The sequence below is a fragment of the Syzygium oleosum genome, unplaced genomic scaffold, assembly GCF_021117445.2.
Source record: "Syzygium oleosum isolate NSW1041296 unplaced genomic scaffold, Sole_v2.1 Sole_v2.05, whole genome shotgun sequence".
Taxonomy (NCBI): domain Eukaryota; kingdom Viridiplantae; phylum Streptophyta; class Magnoliopsida; order Myrtales; family Myrtaceae; genus Syzygium; species Syzygium oleosum.
In genome coordinates this window covers 4,112,830-4,123,727 of record NW_026607489.1, presented here as the reverse complement: position 1 = coordinate 4,123,727, position 10,898 = coordinate 4,112,830, and positions in this window count along the sequence as shown.

Here is a 10,898-nt window from a genome sequence, read left to right as displayed (position 1 = left end):
AACTAGAGATTATAAGTACGGGGACTTGGTTACGCTAATGATCTCAAATTGAGATCCCTAATTCCCTTTCGATACCTAAGAACGATACGATGTCTAACGTGTCACACAAATTTTCGAGACTTACCCACTAATTCTATCCATTCTAATCGCAGGAAAAACCAATTAAGTATTTAAATGCGCAATCAATGTCAATCATATCAATCAATCCTAAATGGTCTCTAAAAATGAGAATCAATCAAAACATCCAAATCCTAATGAAGCTCTAGAAGCTTATTCATTTCATGATTTACATTTTTTAGGGTTTTAGGGTTTTTTAGGGGTTATAACCCCTGAATTTGAGATTTTCTAAAAATGCCACTTGGGCACTTCCAAAAATTCAAATTTCACTTTCCAAGGTTGGCCACAATGTTTTTGAACCATTCTGTGAATTTTTGAAATTTTTGAATTTTTTTTTCGGAAATTGAATTTCTGAGAATTCTATTAACCGAGAATTGATTTTTATGATTTTCTGAAATTTTTTTATGAATTTTTGAAATTTTCAATCTTTTTACATTTTCTGAATTTTTTCACAATTTTTATTTGTGTTTTCTGAATTTTTTTAATTTTCATGGGTTTTTCTGAATTTTGAATTTTTTTTGTTAAAATTTTCTATTTTTCTGTAATTTTCCGAATTCCTGAAATTTTTTTAAGTATTTTAAGTATTTTTTAACTTTTTTTAAATTTTTCTGATTTTTTTATTGATTTTTGAATTTTCAATTTTTTTTATTGATTTTTTGAATTTTTTAGATTATTTTTAGATTTTTATTTATTTTCCCGCCGGGATGATGAACCGGACGGACCCGACCGGTTGAACCCGGTTCAGCTAAGCCGAACCGTGGATCGCCAGCACCGGCGCCGATGATCCTCTCCGGCGGGCACGGTGCCAAAAACGGCGCCGTTTTGCCCCTTTTCTGTTAGGCATTTTATCAAACACCAAAAATGCATGATTTGTATGTTAGAGTTCTCAAGGCCGAGACTTTGAATCAAGCTCCGGCGAGCTTCCGGTCGACCTTTTGGATTGGTTTTTGGTTCTGTGTCAAGTTCATATGATATTCTTTCAATATCTATCCAATGATTCATCGTCGGACCTTCACCGGCCGGCGAAAAACCGGTCGGAAAAACCTAGTTTGCAACTATTCTATATTAACTCTTCAAAATTCCAAATCCTAGTTCTACTCGCCCTACCCGTCTAGATCGATCCCAATCAACATAAAATCAACAAACAAAGTCAAGGAAGTCTAACTTGGACGGCCTACGGCCGAAACGAAGCTCCAGCGAGGACCTCCGAGCACCGGCGAGATGGTTCATGGGAGTGGCCGACTCGGTTCGTGGGGGTAAGTACAATGCAAGTGCCATAACTTTTGTACGGAGGACACTTAAGTGCCATAACTTTTTTTTGACTCACTTGAGTGCCATAACTTTCAAAAAAATAATTACTTAAGTGCCACTTACGAGTTGATCGTGAGGGCCCGAAACTACGATTTTTCGGCCGAACAATGACCTTCCCGGTTAGGCTAGCACCACCAGCTTGAAGAGGGGTGTCGGTGAATCATTCCATAGCCTCCGTTCGTCTCGAAATTTCCGTTTTAGCCTCCGTTGACGAAGGTAAAAATGCTTCGTAGTTACACAATTTATCGAACCGATTTGTGTGACTACGAAGCATTTTTACCTTCATCAACGGAAGCTAAAATGGAAATTTCAAGACGAACGGAGACCGTGGAATGATTCACTGACACCCCCTCTTCAAGCTGGTGGTGCTCGCCTCGTCGGAAAGGTCACCGTTCGACCGAAAAAGCCGTGGTTTCAGGCCCTAACGACCAACCCCTCTGACAAGCTGGTCGTGAGGGCTCGAAACCACGGCTTTTTCGGTTGAACGGTGACCTTCCCGATGAGGCGAGCACCACAAGCTTGAAGAGGGGGTGTCGGTGAATCATTACATGGCCTCCGTTCGTCTCGAAATTTCCGTTTTAGCCTCCATTGACGAAGGAAAAAATGCTTCGTAGTCACACAAATCGGTTCGATAAATTGTGTGACTACGAAGCATTTTTACCTTCGTCAACGAAGGCTAAAACGGAAATTTCGAGACGAACGGAGGCCATGGAATGATTCACCAACACCCCTTCTTCAAGTTGGTGGTGCTCGCCTCACCAGAAAGGTCATTGTTCGGCCGGAAAAGTTGCGGTTTCGGGCCCTCACGACCAGCTCGTAAGTGGCACTTAAGTGATCATTTTTTTTAAAGTTATGGCACTCAAGTGAGCCAAAAAAAAGTTACGGCACTTAAGTGTCCTCCGCACAAAAGTTATGGCGCTTGCGCCGTACTTATCTCCGGTTCGTGTGTTTTTTAATGCCCAAAATGCAATCAAACATCATAAAATATGATCAGAACACGTTTTAAGCATCTAGTATGACAAAATCACGAAGAAAAATGCATGAACAAGCTAAAAACTCATTCTGGAAATTAGTAAAAATTGAAGCAGCGAACGAGATTTTTACCTTCTCTGACTATGATCAAATCGGCGTTTCCGAGCTAATCAACCGCCGTGGAACTATTCCTTGACACTTGAGCTGTCGATCCGTGGTCTCGGCCTCGTCGGGGGACTCTTGGACACACCAGCTGAACTTGATTTTCAGGCGCTGGCGATCAGCTTCAACTTGGGATTTCCAGGTGTGGAGATCCACGATCGGCACTGATTTGCCGGTGTTTTCCGTCGGGAAAACGCCGATCACTCGTCCCACGAGACCTCAATACACCTTCATTTCTCAATCTCTTTCGTTCTTGCTCTCTAGAGTTCTCGCTCTCTCTATGGAATTCTCTCATGCACGTTCCGTGCATAATGTTCCTTTCTTCTTCTCTTTTGTTGATCTATATTTCCCGCCCAAAGATCGTTACTACCGACTTAGAATCGGCTGTAACGATTCTCTGGCACCAGTTGGAGATTCTCCTACTGGCCGACTCGATTTGCACGTGTTATATTGATCATAGGAAATCGGCGAAGTTGCGGGTCCAACTGGATTTTTCTGGGTTTCATTATGCATTGGGGTGAGTCGGGTAAGGAAGACAGGTTTCCGGGTCGGGTCGAGTTAACCCGGCCGACCCGGTAAGTCCGATTTTAACTAAAAATTCGATTTGAGCCCAATTTTGACCGATTTTTTCCAAATTAAACCTGAAAATTGAATTCCTCATCATATTCTAAACCCAAATATGTAATTTTTCCTAAATTTTTACAAAATCATGTCCTAAATTTTTATTTTTTTGTAATCGGGTTATTGGGGGCATTGTTCAATTTGATGCCTTAATGACCTGATTAGGTAAAATTGGTGTCAAAATTGAATTACCCACATATGATTAACCCTAGAAATGATGGTCTCATGGTTCAACAATTTCGAATTGGGCACGGTTCCCAATTTGGGCTCAAAATTCCTAATTTTTAATTGAATTTTGGGGTTTTTTGATTTCTTTATTAAATTGTGCAATTGGACTGACCATTGTGTAATTCAAGGTCTCAGAATCACTTGTTGTGAAGATACTATGACTTGAAAATGACTAGAAAAGATTTAATTGCATTTTTGGTTCAATTCGGGTTTGATTTTGCCCAATTTTGGGAAAAACACATGCGCGATTGAGATTTTCTAAAATTAATGATGCATTAGTGAAATTGGATTTAAAATAAGACTAATGAATATTTTTGTGGAATTTTCTGATTCCATTTGCTATTTTTCTTGATTTTCTCACTCATTTTGACTAAAAGAAATTAAGGAAAAATTCAGGAAAATGCTAAAATTTTTTATTTTTGGTCTAGAAATAGGTTTCTAGGCTTGGCCAAGATTCCTAATCATAATTTTGAGATTTTTGAAAATATGAAAAAAAAAATGAGCTAAAATTCAGGTGTCAACACAATCAGCATACATTGAAAGATTACTTAAACGCTTCAACATGGACAAGGCTCATCCATTGAGCACCCCTATGGTTGTAAGGTGTCTAGATCCTCAAAAGGATCCGTTTTGTCCTAGAGAATCTGATGAAGAGATACTTGGTCCTGAAGTACCATATCTCAATGCAATTGGGGCTTTGATGTACTTGGCACAATGTACGAGACTAGATATCGCTTTTGCGGTAAATTTATTGGCATGTTTTTATTCTGAGCCAACTCGGAGGCACTGGAATGGAGTTAAACATATTTTTCATTATCTCCGAGGAAACATAGATTTTGGATTATATTATTCCAAAGATTCCACTACCTCTGGTTTAGTTGGATATACTGATGCTGGATATAGATCCGATCCACATAAAGCTCGCTCTCAAACCGGTTGTTTATTTTGTTATAATGGCACCGCCATTTCTTGGCGTTCTACGAAGCAATCGCTAGTATCTACATCTTCTAACCACTCTGAGATTATTGCTTTATATGAAGCTGGAAGAGAGTGTGTTTGGTTAAGATCCGTTATAACACATATTCACAATTCTTGTTGTTTAACACCGGTTACAAATTCTCCCACTATAATTTATGAAGATAATACTGCTTGTGTTGCATAAGTTAGGGGAGGATATATCAAAGGTGATAGGACCAAGCATATCTCGCCGAAAATTTTTCTATACTCACGAACTCTAAGAAAGTCGACAAATTGATGTTAAGCATATTCAATCCATAAATAATCTTGCAAATCTTTTTACCAAATCATTGCCAACGTCAACTTTTGAGAAATTAGTATATGGCATTGGTATGCGGCGAGTTCATAAGATGCAAGATTGACTAGCCCCAGCAGTGGCTATATAGCTCAAATTGAGGGGGAGATATTATGAACTATGCATTGCACTCTTTTTCTTTATGTCCGATTTTTTCCCACAGGGTTTTTTCGGCTTAAAGTTTTAACGAGGCAATTAACGCATCTATAAAAGGGAGAGATCTTAAAATTTGTGCTGTGTACTCTTTTTCCCTTTTGTCCAGTTTTTGTCCCACTGGGTTTTTCCGGCTTAAGGTTTTTAATGAGGCAGTATCATTCAATGCACATTCATAATATAATGAATACAATGAATATTCAAGGGGGAGTGTTATGAAATACATGAATGAATATTCATTATATTCAATGTACCTATTATGGTACATTTGTAACCTACATACATGAATGTATATTCAATATACCTATTATGGTACATTTGTAACCTACATTCTACGTACAATCTCCAATGAATGTTCATCTCCCTATTCAATGTATGTATTCAATACATTGACATTAATGATATGTGCATCCTTGTTTTTTTATAAATAGGAGCTTAGTTTTGGTCATCGTGTAAGAAAAATCAGAACATAATGAAAAGAGAAAATATATATCTTTGGTGTTTATCTGCTTTCTCTACTTAATTTCTATTCTCTCTATTATATACTTGCAACGCAATATTTTACAACAGGGCATGCTTATTTTATTATATTTATAAGGGGAAATCCTACAACTTGTTAAGAGCGTGCAATTGAGTTCTAAAACTTGCAAAAAGTGTAATCAAGTCCTAAACTTGTCAAATTGATTCAATCGAGTCCTAAAGTTAACACCGTCCGATTTGACTAACGAAAAATGTTAACGTGATTTATTTATTTATTTTTCTATCCTACGTGGTGATGACATGGATTTTGTCATTTAAATTAAATTTAAAAAATAAGCTAAATATTAATAAAAAAGGAGGAGGAGGAGGATGACAGACAAGGAGGGCTGCAAGACCTCACCGCCGCCACCACCCCACCATCTCCAGGAGGGGCGATGTGACGCCCCTACCTCGGGGTCATTCATGCGACGTCCCGTTCATTATTATATTTAGTTACACACAGGCGGAAGCATATCACGGGACAATCACAATCAATATACACAGCGGAAATAAGACAAACAACATCATGAGCAAACCTTATGTGTACAATGCATACAAACATATTTTAACAAGCCCTTCGGGCCATGACAACACATATTTCATAGCCGACTGAGTAACAAAACTCGGCTTGGGTGATCCTATTCCCTCTACGGCTTCTCGCTCCTCGCTTCTTCACCTTCACCCCGGTCCCGTCCGCCTGGCCATCTCACATCCCACCCGTGGCTTTATCCCGGAGCCGGCCCGCCCTGAGGCAACAAGTCCGTTAGGCCCTCATCGAACGTCTCAAGCGTCGTGATTCGACGGTAGGCGCGGTCTTTACTGACATCTATCACGGTGAGCACTTCGGCTCTCTGCTCCACGGGATTGCCAACGCGGGCTGGGGGAGACGCCATCCTACGGACCTGAAAAAGGGGAAACAACGGGGGATGAGTCGGGGAGACTCAGCAAGTGAAAACACTAATATCAAGCGAGGACGAGACAATCGTCGTTCACACAAGTCAATTCTTACCGTACCGGCATCAATGGCATTTCAAATAGCAAAGTCATGCTACGAAATCAACCAAACAAACATCAAACGTGAGTATCACATGTGAACATCATTAGATGAGAAACAACGAACAACCATGAAACCAAGAAACGGGCCAACCAACCCATGTTACAACGTATCGCAACTTCCTTTCCCGATATTAGGGAATTCACTTACACAACGACAAATAAAACTAGGGAACGGGGTTCGAGACGGGTGAGCTCGGGAAATTTCGGGCTCTTTCCTTGCTTCCTCCTTGTTTGGCCGACCAAGACGAGGCCTACCAAGGCCAAACCGTGGCTCTTGGATGGGAACGAGTAGGAACACGGGCCGGTTCGGGGTTGGTTTGGGCGTGAGCTTCTCGGCCAAAGTGAGAAAAACAAGAAACAAAGGAAGAAGAAGATGATGGTGAGGTTGGCGTGAGAGAGGAGAAGGGGGGGGCTTCACGTGAGGCTTCTTGCTTCCTTATAGACAAATAGGCTTGGAGAAGAAGCCAAGTATTAATGTGCACCAAAGTCATGATGGCCTTGCTTGAGTCATGGCATATGTCATCCAAGTATTTATGAGCATTTATGGGTTAAATGATGAAGGCTAAGACTCATCCTTTCCCTATTGGTTCTCTCTCTCTCTCTCTTTTCCTTCCTCACGGCCGAATGGCCTTCACGTTGGTTCCCTTGGCAAGGCCATAATGATAGGACCTCCAAAGTCTAATGTTATTAATGCTTGTCATCATGAAATAGGGCTTCTAAGTCAAGGGCCATTTAATGGCATTAATGAAACTTAATGATGGAAGCTTGAAGGAGAAGCTTTGACCATGACAAAGCCTTATCTTCTAGTTTCTTCCCAACAAAACAAACACGGAGCCTATTTCGGTCTTCTAGAAATGTCGGTTCGGCTCACAATGACTCAGCACCATCAGTTTGCACAATAACAACTAATCGACACTCAAGTCGTAAACCCGCATCATAATCAATTCCTTGATTTCCGAGGGTTTTCTACGACAAAACACGTATAATAATCTCATTCAACCCGAGGTTCGGCGCGGAAATGTCCTTAAATATCACCAAAAGACATCAAGTTGAGATTCCAACGTTCTCAAATAGAAATTGATAAATCTTGGAAATCTTATAAAACCGAACAGCTTTGCACTGTTCACGAAATAGAGCTTGAAAATATAGTAAATGGACTCCGAAAATTCTCAAATTTGAATATGTCATAAACAAGACTTTACCAAACATTTCTCGTGAAGAACACAAATTCGGAATCTTTCTATAAACACCATTTTTAGTAGCTCAAAGACAGACTAAAAACAGTTCGCTGAAACGGGACTCTGGTTTCTCAAATTAAGCTTTGTCCAGAATCCAAATCATCTCGGAAAATTCCCAAATTTATACATGTTATAAGAAAGGACGTTCTCAACAACTTTTGTGAAGGAAACGTTTCCAAAATCGTCCCAGAAAAGCTTGTATAAATCAAAACAGTGTGAACATCACCGAAATACCCATTCTGGGCAGTTTTACACGGTCCGAAAATCAGGCCATCGTACCACTCATATCAATTCCAAAAATTCTAAAATTAAAGTATGTAAAACTTCATGATATTTGGAACAACTTTCAAGAAGAAAGTGTTTGGAAATTCGGATCACAAAAGTCTCCCCAAAAATAACAAAACGAAGGGGTACCAAGGATCCGAAATATCGTTTTCCAAAACAAGAGTAAAAATTTGGTTCCAATTGGAAAACTACCACACTTAAACCATAGCCATTTTCCAGGGACTGAAATTGAGGATGTGACAGGCGAAGGTCGCCGGCCCCTAGCCGAGGCTCGACAACTCCCGCCTGTCGTCCCCCACCCTCGCCAGCCCCTCTAGGAGATGATGGGGCGGCGGCGGCAGCGAGGGCTTGCAACCCTCCCCGTCCTCCTCCTCCTCCTTTTTTTTTAAAAAATATTTAGCTTATTTTTAAAATTTATTTTAAATAAAATTAGTATTAAAAATAAAATTTGGGTCAAAACGTCGTTGTTTTAGTCTTATGTTTTATAATTTAGTCACGTCATCGTCACGTAGGAAAGAAAAAACATCAAAATAAGCCACGTTAGCGCCACGTCAGTATTTTCCGTTAGTAAGTTAGATAGTGTTAATTTTAGGACTCGATTGAATCAATTTGACAAGTTATAGAAATTGATTGCACTTTTTGTAAGTTTTAAGATTTAAATGAACTTTCAAAATAAATTTCAAGATTTTTAGTGAATATATTTTTATTTATTACGTGGTCAAACAAGTGGACTTATTTGCTTCTCATTTGTGGGCGTATTGAAAGAAGCTAGTGGGGCCAAGAAGAAAAGAAAAACAAAAAGATAAGATAAAATAGGTTTTCTTTTTCGGTTCTAGCCATAGCCCTAGCCCTAGTGTGTGTTTCTTTCTCATCAAGTGTGGCCGCCCATTCTTTTATTGCTGGTGCCTTGAAGAAGAGCCGAACAGTGAAGGGCGTGGGTTTTCAAAGGAGAACACAGTAGCTCTCTCTCTCATAGCCGCACAAGGGTAAAATGAGTGGTTTCCTTTGTGTGTGAAAATGGCCGCACAGTAGCTCTCGAAAAGAGCAGGAGGCACACGTTCTTTCGTGGGAAGAGAGCATCGGACACGTGGATTGTGCTGTGAGTATTTTTACTTCCATTATGAATTAGGATGTTAGTGTAATCTAAGCGTGAAAAACACTTAAGTGTGTGATTGTAAGATTGTAATTTGGGTTTTCTAATTATTAATTGATTATGTGCTGCTGGCTCTTTCCGTGAATATAGGTATCGATACGTCGGACCGAACCACATAAATATTAAGTGTCCTTTATTGTTTCTCGTTTATTTCTTTTAGCGATTTTCGCATTGATTTAGTTTGTAAGATTTGAGTTAATTTGGGTTAGCTTTCTCGTTCGTTAAAATTACAGTAGGAAGTTCAGGAGATATTGCGTAACATTTGAAATTTCAGGACAAATATATGTCACTTTCAAAATTCTGGAGAGTTTTGTCTAATTTTCTTTCTTTTCATGTGTGGTTTTGGTCCTTAGACGGAGACTCACCCCGTCAAGCACGTCAGATTTTCTGTCATTCGGACTAAGTCATTTCCTGGTTGCCCTTGTGAAGAAACTTGCCTCTGGCATGCTGCCAATTCAATGTCCCCACCGAGTCGTTGGTGCCATGTGCGCTATCATATGCAACAGTGGACAAACGTGTAAGAAACATTTGGATTAAACGTTTGGAATGAAGAGACTTTACTTATAGTCTTTGCCCATCGACCATTATTGATATTTGTCTAATCCATTGATCATGATTAATCGTCGATTTGGTATATGAATATGGTTTGTGTGGCTTTCTTTGATGTTTTTGCAAAACTTCTCGCAAATCCGTTGTTAAGCGATATGAGACAATATTTTAAGGCCCCTCTCACGTGTAAGCCGAAATTTGACTAATAGGAGTGGATGCTCATATGTGAAAGGGATATCATTGATTTTAATATCATATTAGAAAGAAACTCCAACTGATAGAAGGAAAGAGACCACATATAAAGAGCATGCATGTCCGTTGTCAAGTAATGTTGGATAATATTTCAACATGCCTGATTATAAAAAATAAATATTCATCTAATTTTCACAACCGAAGCTACACCTTCTTCTAATTAGTTCATACCACACAAATATATAATTTTAGGCTTTGCATAGTAACGTTTCTGTTCCTAGAAACAATTTCTGATCAGAAATAATTTTTTCTATTTCTATTTCCTAGAACAGTTTCTGAGAAAAAAACGCGTTTAGTAACTGCGCAAAATTTATATTCATGGAATAGAAAAAGAATAGAAACGTGTTAGGGCACGAATGATCTATTTCTATTCCATGGACAAGTTTCTCCCTTATGGGCTGCCGGTGGAGGACGGTGGTCGGTGGTGGGAGGTGGCCGGCCGGCGGAGGCGGAGGATGGCAGCCGGCGGTCAGCGGCGAAGCACGTCGGCCGGCGGCGGATCACGGTGGCGTCGGGCGGGGATGACCAGTAGCGGGGGGCGGCAGCGGGAGGTGGCTGGCGGCGGAGGGTGGCCGGCGTTGGTTGGTGGAGCACGGCGGCCGGCGGCGAAGGACGACGGCCGGTGGTGGGTGACCGCCGATCGGGTGGCTGGGGGTGGGAGGTGACCGGCGGTCGAGGGCAGCCGGCACCGGGTGGCGGTCGGCGTCGGGCGGTGGACGGTAGCCGGTGGTGGGTGGCCGCTGACGGCGGAGGACGGCGGCCGGTGGTGGGTGACCGCCGGCGTCGGGTGGCGGCTGACGTCGGGCGGTGGAGCACGACGGCTGGGGGCGGAGGACGACGGCTGGTGGCGGGTGGTGACAGGCGTCGGGCGACGAAGGACAGTGGTCGACGGCAAGAGGCGGCCGGCGGTGGGCGGTGGCCGGCAGGCGGGAGGCAGTCGGCGAGCGGGAGGCAGCAGCGAAAGGCGGCT